At 50.5% G+C, this 9,906-nt stretch overlaps 1 long non-coding RNA gene across 5 annotated transcripts; it reads left to right on the forward strand.

Annotated features, from left to right (window-relative positions):
• The first annotated feature begins 3,677 nt into the window (after positions 1 to 3,677).
• On the forward strand, positions 3,678 to 8,730 carry LOC311518093. Of its 5 annotated transcripts, none has more exons than XR_014710889.1 (4): positions 3,678 to 4,254; positions 5,027 to 6,526; positions 7,896 to 8,010; positions 8,589 to 8,723. It is a non-coding gene; the product is annotated as an uncharacterized lncRNA (long non-coding RNA). The 5 variants fall into 5 exon arrangements; XR_014710890.1 differs by having other exon boundaries at positions 7,907 to 8,010; XR_014710891.1 differs by lacking the exon at positions 7,896 to 8,010 and adding an exon at positions 8,070 to 8,122.
• Positions 8,731 to 9,906: the final 1,176 nt, after the last annotated feature.

Consider the following 9,906-nt stretch of genomic DNA (forward strand, 5'->3'; position numbering starts at 1 on the left):
ATTGCTACAAATGAAAAATGCATTCCAGATCACAGCTAGGTGCAAATTTCTCCTGCAATCATCCTCCAAATGTCATTCGGAGGCTCTGCTGGTCATTTGGCAGAGATCCGTTCGTGAAAATAGCTCAAGATGAAACATTCCAGATCAAAGCTTGGCACCAATGTCTCCAGGAGTCGTCCCCCAAATGTCATTCGGAAGCCCTGCAGGTCATTTGGCAGCGATCCGTTCGTGAAAATATCATGTCGAAAAGCATTCCATGTCCCTGGCTAGGGATGACTTTGCCCAAGGCAACTCGGACGCCTTGCTGCGCATTTGGGAGAGATCCATTCATGACAATTGCTAAACATGAGCCATTCACGCCAGATCCCTACTTGGCACATATTTCTTCTGGAATCGTACTCCAAATGGCTTTCGGGTGCACCACGGGCCATTTGGCAGAGATCCGTTCGTGAAAATAGCTAAAGATGAGACAATCGTTCTGGATCTCAGCTAGGACTAATTTCTCCTGGAATCGTCCTCCAAATGCCGTTCGGATGCAGTGCTGGGAAGTTGGCAGCGAACCCTTCATGAACGTTGCTAAACATGAGCTATTCAGTCCAGATCACTGCTTGGCAGGAATTTCTCATGGAATCGTCCTCCAAATGTCGTTACGATGCACTGCTTACCATTTCCAGAGATCCAGCCAGGACAATTCCTAAAAATGAAATATTCAGTCCAGGTCACAGCTAGACACGAATATGCCCTGGCATCGTCCTCCAAGAGCCAGTCGGATACGCTGCTGGGCATTTGGCAGCTATCCATTCCTGAACAATATTATTCATGTAGAAAAGCATTCCATGGCCCTGCTAGGGACGGCTTTGTCCTACAATCGACCTCCAAGTGCAAATCGGAGGCATTGCTGGTATTTGGCAGAGACCCTTCCTGAAAATTGCTAAACATGAGACATTCACTTCACATCACTGCTAGCCACCAATTTGTCCTGGAATCATTCTCCAAATGCCGTTCGGATGCACTGCTTGCCATTTGGCAGAGCAGTAAAGAGTTTTGCTTGCTTCATCTAGTTCGAGGACCGACCACTTCTAAATAATCAGGCTAGTAGCCCAATGGCGCTCATAGGAAGAGTCCATGACAATTTGTCACAAGCACGGGTCACTAATGATTTTCTCTTTCTTTGTAAGTTCCACGGAACCGATCTTTCCCTAATGCTCAGGACCGTATCCTAACTCTTTTAAAATGAAAATGCTCCGAGAAACGAGTCACCCGCGGGGATCACTAACGAGTTTTGTTTTGTTTGTAACGTTCATGATGCCCTCTCTTCCAAATGACCAAGGGAAACCTAGTGGCTTTTAGATGACGAGTCCGTGACAACGTTTGTCTCAAGTGCTGTTCGTTAATGACTTTCTCTCTAGTTCTAATTTTCCCTAACCGCTCTACTGCAAATGACAGTAAGGACAGACTCCTAAATGCTTTAAAAAGGGAGGCTTTCAGAAGTATTTGCCAAACCCCCAGTGGTCAAGAATGAGTTTAACCTTTCTTTAGGACAGGATCCTAAAAGCTGTAATGTGAAGATTCCGCTGAAGGGTTAATGTCTAGCTATTCCACCTGGAAGCAGGCGGGGCACACCCTGACTGTTTCCTAGGAGCAATGCACACATTGCTCTATCCAAGGACAAGGGCTAGATATGAACCCTGAGAACTTGATTGTTTGGACAGCAACTGTGGGAGGTTTCTTTAGCCTGGGCTCAAGGCCTGAGAACCAGGATTGTAGTAGATAGAGGATGGTAACTAAGCATATGAATCAACGTCATACATTCCTTTGTGTAGCAGTGTGTAATGCTTAGGGGGAGAAATATAATAAAAGGAGAAGGTGGAAGGCAGGGGGGGCAGAACAGCCCATCTCCGCTGACCAGCCTGTTTGCTTGCATAAAGCTGTGTTCTGTCTCATCACTGAACCGCAACAACTGGCGCCCAAACGTGGGGCCCTCAGCACTCACCTCGCCCGGCAAGGGTTTCAGACGCGTCACTCATCCACTTCGTGGATCCCGGTGAGTATTTTTCATTGTGGTAAGTATGGGAAGCTCCCTCTCTGCTTTGCAAGTGCAACACCGCAATGAGCTGCAGTATTTGCTGCGTAAGGCTCAGCATAACTGCCCGGCTCGAGAACTCACTCTCCTGCTACAGGAGGTGCGTGCCAAGTGCCCGTGGTATCCTGAAGCTGGAAGCTTTAAGCTAGCGGACTGGGAGCGATTGGGCCAGACATTGCACAAAGAGCCTCGGGCACCTGTGCAGGCTTTACATGCCTGGCACCTCTGCCGCGACGTGGTACAGCGTGTCGCCTCGGACAGACCCTCCCTCGCGAGGCTGGTGCTCTCGCCGCCCCCGTCCGCCCCTGCAGCCATCCCCCCTCCTGGCGATGCGACACAGCGTGTCGCCTTGAAAAGGCCCTCTCCAGCACCAACAGAGGAGCTGCCGATCCTGCCACCCCCGTCCGCTCCTGCAGCCATCCCTCCCACTGCTTCGCCCCCAGTGCCTCTATTACCACCGCCTCCCTGGCCTTCCCCACCGGAGCCGTTGTGTGATCACCCTCCCCCCATAGGGCCCCCCGGAGAGTCATCTGCATCTGCTCAGAAGCTTTCGCTGGTGCAACAAATGGTTCACGCAGCGAAAGCTCGATCAGATCTTACAGCAGAGGAGCTGGCTGATCTGGTCTCCGTTTGCCCGGTGACCTGGCAGAATGATGACCAGGGCAACCCCGTGGGCACCTGGACCACTCTGCCATACTCGGTGGTTAGAGAGGTAAAGAAAGCAATTCGTGAATTTGGCCTGACTAGCACCTTTGTGCGTGGTCTTATTGAAGGGATGGGTGCTGGGTACTCCCTAATCCCTGAGGATTGGAAAACGCTGCTGCGCATGATGTTGTCACCCAGTCAGTATGTTATTTGGCTTAGTGAGTATCGGCAGATGGCAGAACGCCAAGCCCAGGTATATAGAGAGCAAGGTATCATTTATGAGCATTTGGCAGGGGAGGGCCAGTTTGCTACTATTGAGATACAGTCTCAACTCCCTCAGGCCGTCTTCCCCATTATTTCCACCTGTGCCCAGCATGCTTTCAAGAAGGTCCCGGATTCAGGCAAGCCTACCAAAAGCTTTGTCAGTATCCGTCAGGGTGCCTTAGAGTCCTTTTTGGATTTTACCAACAGATTGCAGGAGGACACTGACTTTCGGCTGCCAGGGGAGGTCTGTGCCATACCTACACAGGTGATGGGACCTCTCCCTGCCGGCTTTGTAGGTCTTGTTCTCCCTCGCTCACATGCTGGGAAACAGGGCTTTTTTGTCATTCCAGGGGTCATTGATGCTGATTACACTGGCATTATTAAGGTTCAGGTGTGGACTCATCTTCCACAGTCGCTCCCGCGTGGACGGTCAATTGCACAATTGATTTTAGTCCCCTATCAGGTGCCAGCTGCCGAGGATCGAACTCGGGGCGGAGGAGGCTTTGGATCTACGTTGTCTCACTCGCCGTCTCACAGCGCGTCTTCTCCACTTGTTGCTCTGACAATGTCAGTCCGCCCCTCGAAACCTCATTTAACACTTCTCTTAAATGATGTTCCTTTTACAGGGCTGGTGGACACTGGAGCTGATGTTACAGTGATTCCTGATCTGGAGTGGCCGGTTAGTTGGCCTACGGTTCCTTCTAAAGAGTTGTGGGGGATTGGGGGTAGCAAACCCGGGCGCCAAAGTTTGTCTTGGGTCACGGTCTCTAAACCAGGAGGCCGTGCCCTTGCTACAATCCGCCCTTTTGTGCTCCCTGTCCACCTCAATATTTGGGGCCGTGATTTACTTACAAAGTTAGACACCACCCTCGATATTAACATCTGATGGCTCTCCCCACCGAGGTGTAGTCACTTATCAGTTGGGTGACCCCCCTCGTTGGCATTCTCATTTTACACTGCCTCAGCGTTCTGCACAGCGTTCAGAATTGGCTGCTGTTATTTTGGCTTTTCAACTTTTTGCTGATTGTCCCTTTAATTTAATTGTGGATACCCATTATGTTTATCAGGTAATTGATCATTTACCCCTTGCCCTCATTACCCCTCAGGTTGATGCAGACCTCCTTCACCTGTTTTTGTCTTTACAGCATCTTCTTGCCACTCGTCATTTCCCTTACTTTGTTGCTCATATTCGCAGTCATACCCCTCTGCCTGGGCCACTCACTGAGGGCAATGCACGCGCCGATCGCACGTTGCGTGGTCAGGTAAATTCCCTTTTTTCTGACCCCATTGAAAGCCATGCCTTTTTTCATCAGTCTGCCTCTGTTTTGGCCCGGCAGTTTCACATTCCTGCTGATCATGCACGTTCCATTGTTCGTTCCTGCCCCCACTGTGCTGCTGCTGCTCCTACTTTTTCTTATGCCGTTAACCCCCGAGGTACCGCAGCAAATCAGCTGTGGCAAATGGATGTTACTCATGTACCACAATTCCGCCCCTATTCATTTTTACATGTTTCCGTTGATACTTATTCAGGCTTCCTTTGGGCAACCCCACAGCGTGGGGAAGCCACTAACAAAGTTATTCACCATTTGCTGGCCTGCTTTTCTGTTATGGGTCGCCCTTGCCAAATTAAAACAGATAATGCCCCAGCCTACTGCTCTGCAGCCCTCTCCACCTTTTGTGCCCGCTGGGACGTCCGTCTTAAACACGGAATCCCTTATAATTCCACGGGTCAAGCCATTGTTGAACGTGCCAATCGCACACTCAAAACCTTGCTAGATAAACAATTAAAACAAGGGGAGCTGCGTCTCCGAACCTTAGCAGACATTCAACAACAAATGTATATCCTCTTGTTTACTTTAAATAATTTAACACTGAATGCAGATCAGCAGACCCCTGCGGATCGGCATTTTCACAAATCTGAGGTACTGGAAAGACCGCGTGTCTTTTACCGTCAGCTGCCTGATCCACAGTGGCTGGGCCCAGCACCTCTAATCACTTGGGGTCAGGGATATGCTGCTGTGTCTCTCCCTGCAGGACCGTTGTGGGTTCCAGCCCGGTGCGTGCGACCAGCACTTAAACAACATGGCATGGCACCAGGGGCTGTCGAATCCCATACCAGAGTTTCAGCTGACCTTGGAGGAGACCGCATTGCCCCCCGAGTCGACAACAGCGGGACGGAAACGGAGGAGGCGTAGCGTCCCAAGCCAGCCCGTGACATGGGGAGCAGTAAAAGCATTGGTTGCCACGGCTCAACGAAAACTGGCAGCAGATTCAGCAGCCAGAAACTCCTAAGACTTTGTTTGTGGCGATTCTCGCCCAAATCACTGCTAATTCTGTGATGATTGTGTGCCTTTTGTGCCTGTTATTTTCTGTAGGGGTTGGCTCAGAAGCGCCTCCCCCGTTACAAGTCCGAAGGAGAATAAGATACTGCTCTTTGCTTATGCTAATCTTTTCTCCCAGTACTCTAGCATGGCTAATTGGGGCCCGGCCAACTATATTCTGCCTCGCACGGCTATATTCCTTCACACACCGTACCCGGCCGGGGCTCACAATGTCACCTGTGCGCGTGTAGTTAACTGCACTAGTACAAAGGTGCCATTGGGCTGTCAAAAAATTTCTCAATCCCTTTTAAATTGTTCCCATGCTGTTAATGTTTCATATAATTATGGCCATATCATCCTACCATCAGGATGGGTTTTTACTTGTGGTTCATGTACCCTTAATAATATTCCTGCAAATTTAAGTGATGGCACCCTTTGCTGTCTTAGTAGAATGATACTTATATTGCCTTTTGCTGGTTACAATTGTAGTAAAAGAAGTGTACCCCTTTTAGATGATTATATTGCAGATGTTAAGTTTTTGGTTATTTTGTGTTTGTAATCATTGGGCTTATTTTTTGTTGTTGCTGTGTACAATGTATTCCTTCCTTGTTAAGACTTTGTAAAATTTTGCCCTGGAAAGCTCCCCAGGTTATGTCCTTGTCTGTCTGGGAGTTAAATAGCATGACAAAACAAATTGGCGGCTACCATGAGATGGCCAACTTCAATAAACAAAAAAAGGGGAGATGAAGGGTTAATGTCTAGCTATTCCACCTGGAAGCAGGCGGGGCACACCCTGACTGTTTCCTAGGAGCAATGCACACATTGCTCTATCCAAGGACAAGGGCTAGATATGAACCCTGAGAACTTGATTGTTTGGACAGCAACTGTGGGAGGTTTCTTTAGCCTGGGCTCAAGGCCTGAGAACCAGGATTGTAGTAGATAGAGGATGGTAACTAAGCATATGAATCAACGTCATACATTCCTTTGTGTAGCAGTGTGTAATGCTTAGGGGGAGAAATATAATAAAAGGAGAAGGTGGAAGGCAGGGGGGGCAGAACAGCCCATCTCCGCTGACCAGCCTGTTTGCTTGCATAAAGCTGTGTTCTGTCTCATCACTGAACCGCAACAACTGGCGCCCAAACGTGGGGCCCTCAGCACTCACCTCGCCCGGCAAGGGTTTCAGACGCGTCACTCATCCACTTCGTGGATCCCGGTGAGTATTTTTCATTGTGGTAAGTATGGGAAGCTCCCTCTCTGCTTTGCAAGTGCAACACCGCAATGAGCTGCAGTATTTGCTGCGTAAGGCTCAGCATAACTGCCCGGCTCGAGAACTCACTCTCCTGCTACAGGAGGTGCGTGCCAAGTGCCCGTGGTATCCTGAAGCTGGAAGCTTTAAGTTAGCGGACTGGGAGCGATTGGGCCAGACATTGCACATGCCTGGCACCTCTGCCGCGACGTGGTACAGCGTGTCGCCTCGGACAGACCCTCCCTCGCGAGGCTGGTGCTCTCGCCGCCCCCGTCCGCCCCTGCAGCCATCCCCCCTCCTGGCGATGCGACACAGCGTGTCGCCTTGAAAAGGCCCTCTCCAGCACCAACAGAGGAGCTGCCGATCCTGCCACCCCCGTCCGCTCCTGCAGCCATCCCTCCCCCTGCTTCGTCCCCAGTGCCTCTATTACCACCGCCTCCCTGGCCTTCCCCACCGGAGCCGGTGTGTGATCACCCTCCCCCCATAGGGCCCCCCGGAGAGTCATCTGCATCTGCTCAGAAGCTTTCGCTGGTGCAACAAATGGTTCACGCAGCGAAAGCTCGATCAGATCTTACAGCAGAGGAGCTGGCTGATCTGGTCTCCGTTTGCCCGGTGATCTGGCAGAATGATGACCAGGGCAACCCCGTGGGCACCTGGACCACTCTGCCATACTCGGTGGTTAGAGAGGTAAAGAAAGCAATTCGTGAATTTGGCCTGACTAGCACCTTTGTGCGTGGTCTTATTGAAGGGATGGGTGCTGGGTACTCCCTAATCCCTGAGGATTGGAAAACGCTGCTGCGCATGATGTTGTCACCCAGTCAGTATGTTATTTGGCTTAGTGAGTATCGGCAGATGGCAGAACGCCAAGCCCAGGTATATAGAGAGCAAGGTATCATTTATGAGCATTTGGCAGGGGAGGGCCAGTTTGCTACTATTGAGATACAGTCTCAACTCCCTCAGGCCGTCTTCCCCATTATTTCCACCTGTGCCCAGCATGCTTTCAAGAAGGTCCCGGATTCAGGCAAGCCTACCAAAAGCTTTGTCAGTATCCGTCAGGGTGCCTTAGAGTCCTTTTTGGATTTTACCAACAGATTGCAGGAGGACACTGACTTTCGGCTGCCAGGGGAGGTCTGTGCCATACCTACACAGGTGATGGGACCTCTCCCTGCCGGCTTTGTAGGTCTTGTTCTCCCTCGCTCACATGCTGGGAAACAGGGCTTTTTTGTCATTCCAGGGGTCATTGATGCTGATTACACTGGCATTATTAAGGTTCAGGTGTGGACTCATCTTCCACAGTCGCTCCCGCGTGGACGGTCAATTGCACAATTGATTTTAGTCCCCTATCAGGTGCCAGCTGCCGAGGATCGAACTCGGGGCGGAGGAGGCTTTGGATCTACGTTGTCTCACTCGCCGTCTCACAGCGCGTCTTCTCCACTTGTTGCTCTGACAATGTCAGTCCGCCCCTCGAAACCTCATTTAACACTTCTCTTAAATGATGTTCCTTTTACAGGGCTGGTGGACACTGGAGCTGATGTTACAGTGATTCCTGATCTGGAGTGGCCGGTTAGTTGGCCTACGGTTCCTTCTAAAGAGTTGTGGGGGATTGGGGGTAGCAAACCCGGGCGCCAAAGTTTGTCTTGGGTCACGGTCTCTAAACCAGGAGGCCGTGCCCTTGCTACAATCCGCCCTTTTGTGCTCCCTGTCCACCTCAATATTTGGGGCCGTGATTTACTTACAAAGTTAGACACCACCCTCGATATTAACATCTGATGGCTCTCCCCACCGAGGTGTAGTCACTTATCAGTTGGGTGACCCCCCTCGTTGGCATTCTCGTTTTACACTGCCTCAGCGTTCTGCACAGCGTTCAGAATTGGCTGCTGTTATTTTGGCTTTTCAACTTTTTGCTGATTGTCCCTTTAATTTAATTGTGGATACCCATTATGTTTATCAGGTAATTGATCATTTACCCCTTGCCCTCATTACCCCTCAGGTTGATGCAGACCTCCTTCACCTGTTTTTGTCTTTACAGCATCTTCTTGCCACTCGTCATTTCCCTTACTTTGTTGCTCATATTCGCAGTCATACCCCTCTGCCTGGGCCACTCACTGAGGGCAATGCACGCGCCGATCGCACGTTGCGTGGTCAGGTAAATTCCCTTTTTTCTGACCCCATTGTCATAAGCATTCATTAATAATTCCCTTCCCTTTGTTTCTAATTTTCTCCAACCGATCAAGCCCAAAAGCTCAGGACAGGATCCGAACAGCTTGAAAATGAAGATTCCATGAGAAGTTTGTGCCCAGCCTTGATTAGGGCTGAGTTGTCCTTTCTTTGTACTTTTTACGAGCCCACGTCGTCTAGTGGCACAAGACAGTTGGGGTTAAGCTGTGGGTAGGACGCCACGTCCTCAGGGTTATTCCTGACCAAGTGTGGTTCCTGTGTGCAGGCCACATGCAGTTAGAGTTAGGGAAAGGCGGAGCTCCCAGCCCTAGGTTAGTGTTCTCAGCGCTAGGGTTAGGGTTCATACGGGTAGGAATCCCGATCCTAGTGTTTCCTCGACCACAGGAAACGTAAGCCTCCGTGCAAGTGGCCTTCCCGTGGGAACCCTAATGCTAGGGTTCGGGCCTTACCCATAGCCACCCTAAGGCAATCCACCCATCTGCAGGACCTCTATGCCTAAACTGAGCTGGCCTAACCATTGGAACCCTTACTTCAACTGGCCTATGCATAGAACCCTAACCCTAACGCCAAGTGGCCTACCCGTAAGAATCCCAATGCTAGGGTGGGAATCCCTTCCCAGAGCAAGCCTATTTCAGCGTGGCTCACCCATAGGAACCATAACCCAACTCCCCTTGGTCTAGCAATGGGAACCCTACCCCTTAGTCCAAAGGGCCTAGCTAGGGAAACCCTAACGCTGACGCCAAGTGGGCTAAGGAGCCCTAACGCCTATCCCTAACTCCAACTGACCTACTCAGAGGAACTTTAACCCAATTGGCGGGGAGCCCTACCTTTTGCAAGCCTAACTCTCCCCAAAATTAGCAAATTTCTCCTGCAATCAGCCTCCAAATGTAATTCCGATGCACTGCTGGCCATTTGGGAGAGATCCCTGCTTGAAAAATGCTCTCCATGAGACATTAGTTCCAGATAACAGCAAGGCACGAATGTCTCCAGCGATCGTTCTCTAAATGCCATCACGATGCACCGCTGGTGATTTGGCAGAGATCCGTTCATGACAAGTCCTAGGCTTGAGACATTCACTCCAGACCACAGCTAGCTACTCATTGCTCCTCAAATCATCTTTCAAAATGCATTCGGATGAAAGCCCCTGGCATTACCGTTATTGAGAAAGG

Source organism: Lepidochelys olivacea, assembly GCF_965140295.1.
Source record: "Lepidochelys olivacea isolate rLepOli2 genome assembly, chromosome: 3".
In the NCBI taxonomy this organism is placed as follows: Eukaryota; Metazoa; Chordata; order Testudines; family Cheloniidae; genus Lepidochelys; species Lepidochelys olivacea.